Genomic DNA, 6,374 nt, shown 5'->3' with positions numbered 1-6,374 from the left:
GCAGGTTTTGCAATTTTTTTGCCATTAATTTCCAGTTTCAGTGCACTATGGTTAAGATTATATGCATGGGACAATTTCAATCCTTTTACATTTACTTAAGAATGTTCTATAGGCTAATATATGGTCTATGTTGGAAAATGTCCCATGTGCAGCTAAGAATGGGAATTCTGATGTGGTTGGGTGGAACACTCTGTAAATGTCTACTAAGTCCATTTGCTCACAGTTTTGATTCAGTTCTTTTATTTCCTTATTGATTTTTTTGTCTAGTTGATCTATCTCTTTGTGACAATGGGGCATTAATGTTCCCTATTGTAATTGTGTTGTTGCTTATTTCTTTTTTATATATATTAGTGTTTGTCTTATATCATTGGGTGCTCCTGTATTTGGTGCATATATGTTTATGATTGTTAGCTCTACCTCTTTAATTATTCCTATGACAAGTTATGTGTGATCTTTTTATCTCTTTTGATGATTTTTGGTTTGAATTTCACATTATCTGCAAACAGAATGGCTTCTTCTGCTTTTTTCTGGGTTCCTCGCAGATGGACAATTGTTTTTCATCCTTTGACCTTTAATCTATGAGTTTCCTTTTGAGTCAGGTGTGTTTCCTGTGTACAGAATATTGCTGGATTCTGTTTCTCAATCCATTCTGTCAATGTATTTCTTTTAATAGGTGAATTGAGGCCATTTACATTTATGGATATAACTGTTATGTACTGGCTCAACTTTGTCTTGTTACTTTCCGCTGTTGGTTTTCTGCTTATCCCCCTTGTTTAACTGCTTGCCCTGTCTGGTGGTTTCTTTCTGTTGTTGTTCTGGGAATTTTAATCAGTTTTATGTCTTTCTAGTATGTCTTCCAGTACTCTTTCCCTTCTTTGATTTTTTTCAACATTTTTTTAATCTTTCCAAAATAAAAATTCCAGGATCTTACTTCAAATTAGAATTTTAAGAATACCTAACTCATGATTCTTACATAGAAATATATAAGAACATACTCTGCTTAAAACACATGCTGATTAAAGCATTTTATATTAAATTTAAAATATTGATTCATGTGAAATGTGTAGTATCACATCTACAACACTTTTCTCTATAGTAAGCTCACATGTCATTATTGCCCCAAAATATTTGTTTGCCTGTTTTTATTCTATAGGCCACTTGTCACTGTCTTCCTATTGTGATACTATTTGATCTGTATTAGCATAAATCACTTTTCTTCAATGAACCATGTATTTATGTACTGCCTTACTAATAGAATACTTGAAGACTACGTTAATGAAACAAAAATATCTTATTTAAGTGGGAGCTCTTGTTATTAAACATTGTGATAACACCATGGAGCTTGTAGATGATGTACAGATATAACTTCATACCAGTCTAATTCCACTTTTAATGTTTCTGTGGCTGTATTAGGAGCATTTGATACAACAGTGGCAGAAAATCAACTTAATATTCTCTGAACAAATGAACAAAGAAACCAAAAAGGAATTGCTTCTTGTAATAATTAAAAGTGAAATCAGAATTTACATGTTGTTACAACAAAAGACTTAGATAGGTTCTTTCTTTCTCTGTGGACTCTTCTCTCTCACTTCTTGATCTTTCATATCTCTATGTGTTGTTTATGTGTTAACCAAAGGGCTACATGGATTGAGATAATGATAGTCATTTGCAAGAACTCCCTTTGTTAAAATTTTGATCAAAAAAAAAAAAACAGGATGTGTAATGTGCTTCACAAACACACACCTTTATCTGTCTCTTTAGCCAAGAAGAGTGCAGTAGTATGATTAGCCCATTGTGTCCAAGACAGTATTGACTAAAAACTGAAAAATCATGTAACACATATAGATAGTTTTCAATAAGCTTGTTTTATTATGTACAAAATTTAAAATTGCCCTCCCTGGGATGATTAAATGAGCTAACATTGTGTTTGAAAGAGTAATATAAAATCCAGCAATAAATAATAACTATTAAGATATATTATAATAACAAAAATAAAGTAGAGAATGCCATACAGTAGAAACAGAAAAAAAAAAAAAAACTTCTTTCCTTGGTCTTCAGTCACATCATTTGCTTGTCTTATTAACAGACTCCTCTTCCTTCAAGAAAATTCCAAGCTAACAGAGCACAGAACCATGATGCTTTATTCCTTCTGTTTCCATGACAACATTATCACAGAGAGGAAAAAAATCCAACATATATTAAGCACAATATATTTTGTTAGAGACCTAGACATATGACCTATATAATGTGTCAAACACAGCAAGATGCTCTGAGTAGTAATTTGAAAGCTGTTTGATTAAGAAGTTCAACAAATACGAATTAATTGATGTTACACATTTTGCATAAGAATTTTTTTAAAAAAATTCAGTTGAGGGCAAAACAGAAAACATTATATTATGTTACAATGAACACCAATTATGTGGTATTTGACATTAAAAACAAACCACCTCCATAAGATTCTTTTAGTTCTGAAAGTAAATTTTGTTCTCATGGAACAAAAGTATAATCTGACCCATCTGGAATTTTAAATTCTATAGTCTTATGTCTACCATTACAGTTACAGTGAATCTGTCATGTTAAAGAATATACTGCCTATCTTTACAGATTAATATTCTGAAATTCAAATAGAAGAAAATATATTGGCTTGTTAAAATGGAAAAATATAAGACTCATCAAGGCACTGAAATAGTTGCAAATAGTTCTTAGAGGCATTTGACTCTCATGTTTGAGACTTATGCTTTATTCCATCAGCACTTTTGATATATTTATTGGAATTTCTCATGCTAATCTTCTTACCATGTTGGGAAATTTTCTATTGCTTAGGGAACCCAGAAAGTTAAATATTATTTTTCCAAAATAGCAGCCCAGATGCGACTGGATTTAAACTCATGCCTAATGCTTGTTGCAATGTATGAGAGCAAACTCTGAAGCTGAAGTGATGATTAACTAGGTAGATGACAGTCATGAGAAGAAAGCACTTCTTAAATTTACTTACTGTTGCGTAACACTGAAGCAATATACCCTAGTTGTACTGAATAGATTCACTGTGTAAAACACAATTTCATGCTACTTTTTCCCTATGGCTCCACATTTTTCTTTTCATGATTTTATTGTCTACCATATATTCCTTATAAATTACATCGTTCAATAGATCTTAATATATTCATCATGTATATGCCACCATTACTACAATTAGTTTTACGTTTTCATCATCTCCAAAACATTTTTAGTATCTGATACTTTCAATTCTTACTCACCAACTCCTCCAAGCCTAGGCGGCCTATCTACCTGCTATCTCTATTGATTTGTTCTAAGGTATTATTTTTTTACACCTCAAAAGATAGATGCCAGGGCTGAGGATGTGGCTCAGTGGTAACGTTCATGCCTTGCATGGACAAGGTCCTGGGTTCAATTCCAGCACCACACACACATATGAAAAAAATAAAAAACTGTATGCCATTTTTATCATAGATTTTGCACTATCTCAACTTAATAAATAAGTAGGCAGAATAATAAAATAAACACTTTATTATTTACTGTTAAACACTATCCTAAGTGTTTTACTGCATTATTTAACAACACTAGCCCTCATAGTTGTTAAAAAGAGCTGCTTAGCGGTGCAATGTTTATATAGCTCTATTGTCGTTTTTAGGCTCAGCAGTTACTAGTTCAGAATATTCTCCCCTTCAGAAATCTAAGAGCACATAGTTTACCAAAATGTTTAGGAACATGGATATTGACCTCAGACTTCTAGGATTGAATACTTCATTTGCCGGTTGGTAGCTATGTGAACTTGATGACGTTGTTTATTGTATTTACAGAGATGAGAAAACCTATTAGGCTTTGCCATTGTGCTGACCTTTGAGGTTGGGTAGGATTTTCAGGCCCCAAAATAAAGACAAAAAGAAAACAAGGCAGGGGAAGGCAAAAAAGAAAAGAATATTCCCAACATCAGAAAGAGCTGAGTAAATAAAATTGTCTAGTAAGGCTAGATGCTACTGATATAGGAAGAAAATGATGGAAATATATACATATATTCTGTTTCCTGATTCATAATTCGAGTTTTTTTCCCTGCATTTATAAGAAAATTATGTTTTCAAACAAAATATCTTGGCTTGACCTTATGACTTCTCTCTTAAAACATAATGAATTGTTCACATTTCAGTTTCTTATTTTATCATAACATCTTCAGAACTAAGTCTATGATGGTCATTTGTAGCTCCACAAAAGTGGCGAGCAAAATATAAAGAATATAGTAATTATTTAATGAATATCTGTTTGGGGATTGAGAGGCTTACTGAAACAATAATCATTTCAAGATTAGATGGCTAGATCGAGATTTTCTGTGATACAAGGTTAGAAGACCATTTGCATCTTAGAAAAATGTCTAAGGCCATTTTTCAGAGAATATTTGGAAAGAAAAGCAAGATTCGAGCCAATAATCTCAGCTATTTAGAGGGGTTAAGCAGGAGAACCACAAGTTCAAGACCAGCCTGCTTACCAGACAAAAACCCTATGTTAAAAAACAGCAACAACAAAACAATTAAAAAATAAAGCAGGTTATTAGAGAAACCATAGCTATTAGCTGGATGCTTTGATGTATGAGGAACCACTAGCAGTTAAAGCTCAACCAGAAAAGAAAACCTCTTAACTAAGAGGTGGTCCTAGGTAGTGTTTGTAAAGGAATAGGTAAGTGATAAAGGGAAACAAAAGAAACAAAGATTCTTGTGAAAATGAGTTTACCACTGTTTGAAATTTGCTTTAGTCTCACTGCAGACTTCAGAGGGAGTGTATGGAAAAACCCTCAGATTGTTCCCACAGGGCGGGAGGAAGCTAGAGTATTTATGTGGTAATTTATGTGAGTCTTGTATGAGGCGGTTGCTCTGGCAAATGTTGACTGTGGCAGCCTGACTTGTTGAGAGTGCAATACAGTACTGCGTTCAGCGAAAGCCTTTTAGGAGAGTTGCTGGGTATTGTGACAGGAGGCTTCTGCCACTGTCTGCCGTAGTCCACACTTGCATAATAGATTCACTCATGCTACATCTTAAACCCTCTTTTTTCTTTCACAGATGTTCAAGTCACTGATAATAACATTGAGAGAGAGAGAGAGAGACAGAAACAGAGGGAGAAAAAGTGGGAGCAGGAGCTAACGGGATGAGTTCCATTTTTTCTTGTTATGGTTAGTCTTGAAATCATAATTGATAATTTATGTTCATCATTTCCCTCCTTACTTATGATTTTTATCCCCTTGACCCAACTGTGTCTAAACCAATTGCACTGTGTGGTACAGTAACTGAGACTTTTACAAACCCTGAGAATGAGTCCTTAGTTACTTACCCTTATGGTACAATTGCTCTGTCAGTTATCACCAGGCATAGAAGCAGCAGGAGGCACCAAGGTGAACCCAAACATCCAGATTTATTCTTCCCTGCCCATATTTAGCAGCTTGCCTGTTTCCCCTTAACCACCAGGATGAACATCCCCTTCCCATTTAGCAACTACCTTTTCTAATAGCTTCTCTATGGACATGAGCTACCAAAAGTAACCAGGCAGTGGCAGAAGTGATAAAGTTAGTGGAACCCTACATTTCCTGGAGGATGCATCCAGATCCCTCATTCTGTAAAACCTGAAGTGATAGCAAGGAGCACATTTTTAAATGAGTTATTAAAAGTGACAGTGAGCAGATCCAATTCAATTCCACCTTTTGGTTCTATGCAGAATATGGCACTGAATATACTTGCAGCATTTTATTATGAAATATATAGTCTCATCATGTGCAAAGTCATTCCCATCAAAACACAGCAGCAACTTTAAAAGGTCAAATCTTATTTACAGAAAACAACTACCATAAATGTCTGCACATACAGTTCATAAGTGACAAGTTGCTTACACACTGGGAATCTCCATGTATCAATTCAACTTGTCTGTAAATTACTTTTGGAGTGAATAATGCTTGAGTTAAAACTTTCCATTGCTGGAATCATTTTGCAAGAAGAATTAGCTTGAAGTGAAGAACAAAGTATTTTGAACTCATTGAAAGGCTAACTAGAAAACAGAAAACCATTTTGGATAGATAGGATTATAGTTCTCCAATTGATACTACTACTTCATTTGACCCAGATTTCATAATCACTCTGCTTTTCTAAAGTCAGACATGGTTTCAAAAAGACCTGAATCTAGTTCAGTAAGAACAGTGAGTAGCTTTAAGCATTCTCAGTCTTCCAAGAACCCAAGTGTAAGCTATTCTTGCTTCATTCTGAAATACAGTGGCACTCAATCATGGGATTGATTTACACTTATTCATTTTTTTGTTCACATAGAAATTATAACTTAAGTTTCACTTTTTAAAATATGTAATCATTGTTCTATATTCT

This window comes from Cavia porcellus, unplaced genomic scaffold (genome assembly GCF_034190915.1).
Source record: "Cavia porcellus strain 051 isolate PalLab524CR breed Dunkin Hartley unplaced genomic scaffold, mCavPor4.1 scaffold_9, whole genome shotgun sequence".
Taxonomy (NCBI): domain Eukaryota; kingdom Metazoa; phylum Chordata; class Mammalia; order Rodentia; family Caviidae; genus Cavia; species Cavia porcellus.
The sequence above is the reverse complement of the archived record's forward strand: the minus strand, read 5'-3'. Positions refer to the sequence as shown.